The following is a 10,365-nucleotide window of genomic DNA, read 5'->3' as shown; positions in this document are numbered from 1 at the left end:
CCAACATCTAGTGGAGAGCCTTCCCAGAAGAGTGGATGCTGTTATAGCAGCAAAGGGGGGACTAACTCCATATTAATACCCATGATTTTGGAATGATATGTTCAATGAGCAGGTGTCAACATAGTTTAGGTCATGTACTGTAGTACCAAACTACAGTATATGTACTGGTCATGTACTGTCATGTACCATACATTTTTTTCAACTGATACCATGGGACCTTCAGACGAGTCTTGAGGCCTGTGGACATCCTAGAGCAAAACAACTGACAAGTACATGTTATGCATGCTGTTTTCCGAAACTCTAGTTCTACATGACGTAGCTGAAAATGTAGAATGTTCTTACATTAAAATGTTTATAGTACCTCACCAAAATAAAACATTTGTTTAAATAAGAATGTTCATAAATAAGAATAAACACTGTATACCGCTGCATAGTTCAAAATGACAAAATTTGACACCTAAACAGACGAAAAACTAGTAACGGGCCTTGTTGCAGACATTGTTACAACGTCATTAAAACCTTTAAAAAGGAGTTCATGAAACCATCTAACCATGGATGAATCTATACATATTGATTACAGAATACTTTTTACATTTGTTCCATGGTATTAGGAATGGTGTTCGTTCATATAGATTTTGTTAGATTTGACAGATGTATAAATAGGATATGTCTACATTTTTAAAATGATACACTCGTTGTGTTGTAGTTTGTGATGCATGAGTAGTGGGGTCTGAAGATGTTGGTGATGTAGCTTGCTATTACAGCTGTAGTGTGAAAGTGAAGTGGTGTGGTCTGAAGATGTTGGTGATGTAGCTTGCTATTACAGCTGTAGTGTGAAAGTGAAGTGGTGTGGTCTGAAGATGTTGGTGATGTAGCTTGCTATTACAGCTGTAGTGTGAAAGTGAAGTGGTGTGGTCTGAAGATGTTGGTGATGTAGCTTGCTATTACAGCTGTAGGTTGAAAGTGAAGTGGTGTGGTCTGAAGATGTTGGTGATGTAGCTAGCTATTACAGCTGTAGTGTGAAAGTGAAGTGGTGTGGTCTGAAGATGTTGGTGATGTAGCTTGCTATTACAGCTGTAGTGTGAAAGTGAAGTGGTGTGGTCTGAAGATGTTGGTGATGTAGCTTGCTATTACAGCTGTAGTGTGAAAGTGAAGTGGTGTGGTCTGAAGATGTTGGTGATGTAGCTTGCTATTACAGCTGTAGTGTGAAAGTGAAGTGGTGTGGTCTGAAGATGTTGGTGATGTAGCTTGCTATTACAGCTGTAGTGTGAAAGTGAAGTGGTGTGGTCTGAAGATGTTGGTGATGTAGCTTGCTATTACAGCTGTAGTGTGAAAGTGAAGTGGTGTGGTCTGAAGATGTTGGTGATGTAGCTTGCTATTACAGCTGTAGTGTGAAAGTGAAGTGGTGTGGTCTGAAGATGTTGGTGATGTAGCTTGCTATTACAGCTGTAGTGTGAAAGTGAAGTGGTGTGGTCTGAAGATGTTGGTGATGTAGCTTGCTATTACAGCTGTAGTGTGAAAGTGAAGTGGTGTGGTCTGAAGATGTTGGTGATGTAGCTTGCTATTACAGCTGTAGTTTGTGAAAGTGAAGTGGTGTGGTCTGAATATGTTGGTGATGTAGCTTGCTATTACAGCTGTAGTGTGAAAGTGAAGTGGTGTGGTCTGAAGATGTTGGTGATGTAGCTTGCTATTACAGCTGTAGTTTGTGAAAGTGAAGTGGTGTGGTCTGAAGATGTTGGTGATGTAGCTAGCTATTACAGCTGTAGTGTGAAAGTGAAGTGGTGTGTGTATATGAACTGTTTTGGACTTACCCCCATTCTACTTTAGTATTAGATTAATATGCTTTTAAACAACTCTGATAACATCAGAAAACATGTCTACAACTCACACGTATTCATTAACAATCACATTAACTCGAGAGACAAGTACAGTCTCTGAACCAATTCTCAATATTCACCTGAGTGTGATTCTAAAAAAGGAAGAATCAACTTTTGACATGTACTTTACTTTCATATAGTATTATTTCAGTGTCAGTAGCATTATATATGGTGGTGATGTGTTGTATCGCTTACATTGTCCACATGCGAAAGGTCCTTAACCGTAACACTCGTGGGAGTTGGCCTATATGGATAGGGCTAAACTGAAATGTTTCTTATAGGGGAAATAGGAAATGCATAAGCATGGTCACAATTCAGCTATCATAGCAGTGCCGTTGAAGAACAAGAGCATGCACACTTGTTATTTTGTTTGGAATATAACCCTGCATCCCCAACCATCACACAACTATTGTTTTTTTTTTACACAATCCAAAAACGTCTCAACATAAATTGCATTCTCGGTCAGGTGGGCATCATTTGAAAGCTTGTTCTATTGCCAACATACCTAGACTAGGTAAGTTATAAAATACGATCTTACAGTGTTAGGCTTTCACAAGGCAATTCTTACTAAACCGTTTCATTTTGGTGCGCAAAGAAAGGAGTCATGAGTGCATTCAGGTGTTTGTTCTGCAGCAAATTTTCTTCACAATAGACAAACGTGCCCTTCTGTAACTGTATATAAAACATAGTATTCAAAAACGTTGACACTGTTTATGAAATCAGATTTATGATATGGAAATGTGAAGTGCTCTTTTGTTTGGCTTGCTTGTGTGACATGAAAGCGGTATTTATTATAATCCTCAACGTCTCATCTTTCAAAATGTATTGTGTCCTCTTAAATTTACAGTATTTCCCTCCCTCAGACAACAACACATGTTCAAAAGTCGCCCAATTAGCGAGAGGGATGGGGGCAACTTCTTGTCAAGTGCAGTGCTCAAGTTCATAATGGCAGCGCTGTGAAGCGCAGAGCCTGGGCTCTGACGTCATTTATCATGTTACTGTACAGGCACTACGTTTCAGTTTATGGCAGAGCCCAAATCTGCCATTTTCAACACGTATACGGGTACGAGTGTAAAGGGTTACCATCTTGGATAGTAGTACAGTAGTAGTATGTTACATTGTGGTATTAGTGTAGTGGTACAGTCCTGACAACTAAAATGTACATTGTAACATCTTTTAAAAGCTACAGTACTTGTTAGTTTTCGAACAAGCCTCCTGGATAGGAATAGTAACATCAGTGTCTCCCCGTTTTACCAATAGGTTATTTTTCTCATCAATTTAACATAAACAATATTTCACTCCCCTGTAAAAACATATTCTTAGAGTACAAACGTGTAATGGGGCTGCTAAAATATCCAATGTATTGTCATGTTATATCCATTAAAAACCAAGGGTGGGTCAAAATTCTTCCCAGGATATGGAAAACCTTAAGTACTAAGTCACACAAATATAAATCACATCAGCAAAATCTTTCAGAAAAGTGCATATACAGTTGAAGTCGGAAGTTTACATACACCTTAGCCAAGTACATCTAAACTCAGTTTCACAATTCCTGAAGTTTAGACACTCAATTAGTATTTGTTAGTATTGCCTTTAAATTGTTTAACTTGGGTCAAACGTTTTGGGTAGCCTTCCACAAGCTTCGTGAATTTTGGCCCATTCCTCCTGACAGAGCTGGTGTAACTGAGTCAGGTTTGCCATCTATTTTGTGAAGTGCACCAGTCCCTTCTGCAGCAAAGCAGCCCCACAACATGATGCTGCCACGGTTGGGATGGTGTTCTTTGGCCTGCAAGCCTCCCCTTTTTTCCTCCAAACATAACAATGGTCATTTTGGCCGAACAGTTCTATTTTTATTTCATCAGACCAGAGGACATTTCTTCAAAAAGTACGATATTTGTTCCCATGTGCAGTTGCAAACCGTAGTCTGGCTTTTTTAATGGAGGTTTTGGAGCAGTGGCTGCTTCCTTGCTGAGAGGACTTTCAGGTTATGCCAATATAGGACTAGTTTTACTGTGGGTATAGATACTTTTGTACCGGTTTCCTCCAGCATCTTCACAAGGTCCTTTGCTGTTGTTCTGGGATTGATTTGCACTTCTCGTACCAAAGTACGTTCATCTCTAGGAGACATACCGCTCAGGAAGAAGACGCGTTATGACAGCTACGCGGTCCCATGGTGTTTATACATACGTACTATTGTTTGTACAGATGAACGTGGTACCTTCAGGCATTTGGAAATTGCTCCCAAGGATGAACCAGTCTAAAAGTCTTTGGCGCCACTCATCCATGGTTCTCAGCTATTGATAACAAGTCTATAAAGACAAAATCATGGTTCTCAGCTATTGATAACAAGTCTATAAAGACAAGATCATGTTAAAATTCACAAATTATACCCTTGATGAATTAGTGAAAATGTCACAAGGTAGTGGTGGAAAAAGTACCCAATTGTTATACTTGAGTAAAAGTAAAGATGCCTTAATAGAAAATGACTCAAGTAAAAGTAACACAGTAAAATACTACGTGAGTAAAAGTCGAAAAGTATTTGGATTTAAATATACTTAAGTATCAAAAGGAAATGTAATTGCTAAAATATATGTAAGTATCAAAAGTAAAAGTATGAATAATTAAAAAGTTTATTCTATAAAACAGGGTTAAATGCCATAATTTACAAACGAACCATGTGTTTAGTGAGTCCGCCAGATCAGAGGCAGTAGGGTTGACCAGGGATGTTCTCTTAATAAGTGTGTCAATTAGACAATTTCTGTCCTGCTGAGCATTCAAAATGTAACGAGTACTTTTGGGTGTCAGGGAAAACATATGGAGTAAAAAGTACATTTTATTTAGGAATGTAGTGAAGCAAAAGTAGAAAAAGTAGAAGTTGTCAAAAATATAAATCGTAAAGTATAGATACCTAAAAAAACGACTTAAGTAGTACTTTGAAGTATTTTTACACCACTGCTCACAGATTTGATTAAGGTCTTCAGGAGACGTATTTAAAAGATCAAGTGTTCCCCCATATCTTTTAAATGTGGAAAAAAATCCACATCAGGATAAACACATACATTTTTAAATCAGACACACAAAAATGAAAGAGTAACATGTTTAAAATAAACTGTGTTTACCTTCTTCCCCACCAAGATAACATTTCAGTCAGATTTCAGCAATCAGAACATTTAATTAAAAAACTAAATGGGTGTTTAAAAAACACCAACCGGGTTGAAATTCTTAAGATCAGTTTTACATTCTCACTGGTTAAGGAATTTGACAGCCCCAGACACCCCATTCATTAGCCTTTGATCAACGCATAAACACACTTGTTTGAAGCAACTAAGTATTTTTACAGTTGAATTGTCCAGAACCACATCAACAGCCCTCCCCACCGATACAGGGGTGGCAGGTAGCCTAGCGGTCAAGTGCATTGGGCCAGTAACCCTAAAAGTCGCTGGTTCAATCCCCCGAGCTGATGTGCCCTTGGGCACACCTGGGTGTGATATTAAAATTCTAGCCCCTCACAACAATGGGTGTGACATTTCCATCCTAGGAGGAAATCCCACCCAGCTCATCAATCAACTAGGTATAAAAAATTATTTGACAGAAGCCACCCTGCAATTACTACTATTATTAGCTAATCACACCCCTTCATACATTTGATGATTCCCTAGATAACGTGGTGTCTAAAAAGGAAAATAAATTACCTTGTGCCCAAAATGACACATTATCTGTTAAAGCATATGTGGCCTCCATTTAAAGAAAATGCTGAATGAACTAAAATGTGTCATTGGTGTTACTCCTCCTACTGGTGACAAAATGTTATCATAATAGTAAAAATTATTCAAAGTCATTAAGCTGCAAAATGTGTTGATTTAGAATGGAAAGATGCAACCAAATTCATAGTCACCAAGTTGTCTATGAAGAGTGGCAGACGAGAACCAAATCGGATTCAAAACAAACAAAGATCGCACACAGACGAAAGAAGGTCTTGAAAGTTATGAAAATGGTTCATGCCAACTTTAGAATGCCGCGGAAATAGTTTCTATACAAAAGTGCTCAACGCTTTAGACCCTATAAAACCCTTGAAATAGAAGTTAATAACATAGAAACGCAACACACTGCCACTTAATGACGCACACACATAAATATTATACAAACACATTATTGCTCATGGTCAGCTGAAGTCCACTCCATTTGTGCATCATTATGTTTTGTTCACAGGGCAGAGATGAAAAGAGCAGTCACCTACACCAAGCTGGCAGTCTATGAAGAGTGACAGCTCAATGGTTGATCCAATTTGGTTCAAAGGCAAAGAAGAAACGTGCACAGACAAAATGATGTCAGCAATGCTCATCAATGGGCAATTGCCATTATCAGACTTCATAATTGATGATTTCATGTAACTATTTTAAGCTATCCCTGTGACATTTGTGTAAATTCATAGTTGTTCTGTTCAGATGAAAGAAAATAAGACCAGAATCGCCTACCATAAGCTGTCTTTCTATGAGTGACAGCTCAATGCCCGAACCAATCCGCTTCAAACAAGGACCATGCTCAGACAAAACAAGGTCATGAATGTGTTATGAGAAACAGTTATGACAACTTTAATGTTGCTTAAATAGTTGCCACACACACACACACACACACACACCAAAAATAAAAGCAACAATTTCAACGACTTTACTGAGTTAGTCAATTTAAATAAATTCATTATGACCTAATCTACAGACTTTACATGACTGGGCAGGGGCAGAGCCATGTGTGGGCATAAACCCACCCACATGGGAGCCAGGCCCACCAATGGGTTAGCCAGCCAATACTTTTTTCCACACAAAAGGGCCATAATACAGACAGAAATACTCCTCAGCCCCTTTGAAATAGAAGTTAATAATGACATCTGTTTATAGAAACATGACACACTGCCACTTAAAGTTGCACAGTACAATAAAGCCACAGAGACAAACCCAAAGGAACTGTCTCAGTCAGACAAAGAGAGGATCCTGAAAGTTGGCTTTTCAACAGCTGGTTAGGGGTAATTTGATATTCTATGAAAAGGACCTGAGAGTGGCATTGACAACAGCAAGGCATCAGTTTTTTCTGAAGTGTGCACAGAGATCTTTAAAGAAGAGTCTTGGTTGTGCAGAGAGAAGGTGTTCTGCTTTGTGCATCCAGGAGTTTATTGCGGCAAGGAGTTGGAGCCACACCAATGCTCAGCCCTAACCTATGTGCTGCTGATGTCTGAGGAGAGGATGGATGCGATTGACCTGAAGAGTTACAACACCTCAGCAGCCCGGTCAACAGCGGCTGATACCTGTCCTGAAGAACGTCAGGAGTGCCAGGCGAGTACTGCTGCATGGGATGAAGACATTGTATTGCCTTAAATCGTGCTTCAACTATTCAAAATTCATAGTCATTAATGTACTCCTATCACCCATATGTTTAGTCTGGACAAATGTCATCTTAATGAGGAGTGCTGTGAAACTCTGGCCTCAGCTCTCCAGTCACCCGACTCAGACCTGCGAGAGCTGGACCTCAGCTACAATGACATGGGAGACCCAGGTGTTCTGTGTCTTGATGCTGGACTGAGGAGTCCACACTGCAAACTGGAGAAACTGGCATGAGTCATTTATAATTCCCAGCCATAAGCATTTACAGTTGTTGCCAATAAAAAGACCAGTAGTATTAAACATGGTGCTACTGCCGCTACACTATGATGGTATGAAATATTGAATCTATTGTACACTATTCATGACATCATGACTAACCATGTGGAAGGTGTGATTGTTTTTTTTCTAGCAATCTGTAGAAAATTGACAAGTACAGTTTTAACATCCGGTAACAAAGTTTATATTGATATATAAACCTCTTTAAGACTTGCTGGCTGCAAGCTCACAGATAAATCATTTGAAGTTGTGGCCTTTGCTTTAATGTCTGGGCACTCAAACGTGAGGTGGATTTGAGCTACAATGTGGGTGATTCAGGAATACAGCTGATCTGTGATGGACTGGTCTGCCCTCACTGCAAACACTAAGGTAAGTGGCGATGTCTGGACCAGATTGACTGAATATGTACCAGTCATTTTCAGTGGGGTATAAAACAGAACATGAAACGCTAAAATCAAGTTTGGGAATAATTATTGCTTTATTCTTCCAAACAGGCTTGCTGGCTATAATATATCCAGAGAATCTTGTGAGACTCTGGCCTCAGCTCTCCCGTTGGCAGATCCACGGCTAACAAAGCTGAGCCTCAGCGACAATAACGTTGCGAGGCCAGTGATGAAGAAGTCGTGTGCTGCTGGACAGAGATGTCCACTTTGGGAACTAGACTTCAACTTCAATGATTTGGAGGAATCTGGAGCGTGGGTCCTCAATGGACGTCTGGGCCAACAATGTAGGCTAGAGAAACTAGCGTGAGTGGAGATGTTTGCTTATCATCATCCTCACTTCATATTTTCAGATTTTGCGACCACATTTCTCTTAGCGGTGAAAGTAATGTATTTTGTTTGCTTTGAAACATGTAAATAAATTATCCTCAGTATCGCTAACATCCCTCCCTCTTCCTAATAGATCATCTGGCTGTAATCTGACACATGAATCTCTAGAAACTCTGGCCTCAGCTCTCCAGTCACCATCTGATTGAGCTGGACCTCAGCTACAACGACGTGGGTGACAGATTCAATTGCTGGGAAATGGCCTGATAAGTCCACATTGGAAACTAGCCAACCTAGTGTAAGTGCTGTTACAGTTTATTCAACAATTCCAGTAGTAATATTTCCATTTGTGGAGTTTATCAATAGTATGGGTGAACTAGCAGTACCAATACATGTTTTGAATAAATATGCAACACCTCACTAACATTTATGCAAGGGTACCATTATACTAAATAAACTAATTACTACAGATCGGCTGGCTGTTATCTTTCATTTGGATGTTGTGAAAATCTGGTATCAGCATTCATGCCTCAAAACGCATGCCTGAGAGAGCTGGACATCAGCTACAACAACCTTGGGGACTGTGGAGTGAAACTGCTCTGTGCTGGACTGACAAGTCCACTCTGTCATATAGAGATACTGCAGTGAGTATTGTTGTGTGTACCATACAGACAAGGCAAAATGTTCAATGAAGGCAAAAACAAAATCCATTTAGAAAAATGTTTGTCGTGTCAATTTTATAACAAGTAATTGTTGCCTCAGCGTGCAATGCCTCACTTTATAGCATTTCTGGGCCTGTGCAGGTTTGATATAACCTGTATATTCTACCTCGTCTCTTTCTCTTAGTCTGAGGGAGTGTAATATGACGGGTGTATTCTGTTCAGAATTGGCCACAGTTTTGTGTTCTTCCAACTCGAAGCTGAAAGAATTGGAACTGCGAGACAATAACCTGCTAAACTCAGGAGTTGCACTTCTCTCTGCTGTGCTCAGAGACATACATTGTGAAGGACAGTGATTGGGGTAAAAGCAGCTTTGCGGTGCAGCATTTTAGTAATGATAGATACTGATTACGCAAAATGACAGGGTGAAACTGTACTGCATTATTATTTTAAAAAATGTACCCCAATTTTGTGATAGCCAATTGGTAGTTACAGTCTTGTGCCATTGCTGCAACTCCCGTACGGGTCAATAGCCACGCGCCCTCCGAAACACGACCCTGCCAAGCCGCACTGCTTCTTTGCCCGGAAGCCAGCCGCACCAATGTGTCGGATGAAACACCGTACAGCTGGCGACCGTAGTCAGTGTAGTCACCGTAGTCACCGCAGTCAGCGTAGTCACTGCAGCCAGCGTAGTCACCATAGTCACAGTAGTCACCGCAGTCAGCGTAGTCACTGCAGTTAGCGTAGTCACCGCAGTCACCGCAGTCACTGCAGTCAGCGTAGTCACTGCAGTCAGCGTAGTCACCGTAGTCACCGCAGTCACTGCAGTCAGCGTAGTCACCGCAGTCAGCGTAGTCACTGCAGTCAGCGTAGTCAGCGTAGTCACCGCGGTCAGCGTAGTCACTGCAGTCAGCGTAGTCACTGCAGTCAGCGTAGTCGCCGTAGTCACTGCAATCAGCGTAGTCACCGTAGTCAGCGTAGTCACCGTAGTCACTGCAGCCAGCGTAGCCACTGCAGCCGGCGTAGTCACTGCAGTCACCGTAGTCAGCGTAGTCACCGCAGTCAGCGTAGTCACCGCAGTCACTGCAGTCAGCGTAGTCACCGCAGTCAGCGTAGTCACCGCAGTCAGCGTAGTCACTGCAGTCAGCGTAGTCACCGTAGTCACTGCAGTCAGCGTAGTCACCGTAGTCAGCGTGCATGCGCCCAGCTAGAGCGCGATGGGACACAGACATCCCGGCCAGCCAAACTCTCCCCTCACCCAGAAGTCCCCTAACCCGCAAATTGTGCATTTAAAACTCCCTGGATTTACAAAAGAAAATTCATTGATTGCAGGTTGTCTGGCTGTAGAACCACAGAGGAAGACTGTATTTATCTGGTTTCGGCTCTGAGATCAAACCCTTCACACCTGAAA

The sequence above is a fragment of the Oncorhynchus mykiss genome, chromosome 32 (genome assembly GCF_013265735.2).
Source record: "Oncorhynchus mykiss isolate Arlee chromosome 32, USDA_OmykA_1.1, whole genome shotgun sequence".
Taxonomy (NCBI): Eukaryota; Metazoa; Chordata; class Actinopteri; order Salmoniformes; family Salmonidae; genus Oncorhynchus; species Oncorhynchus mykiss.
This window is presented reverse-complemented; position numbering follows the sequence as displayed.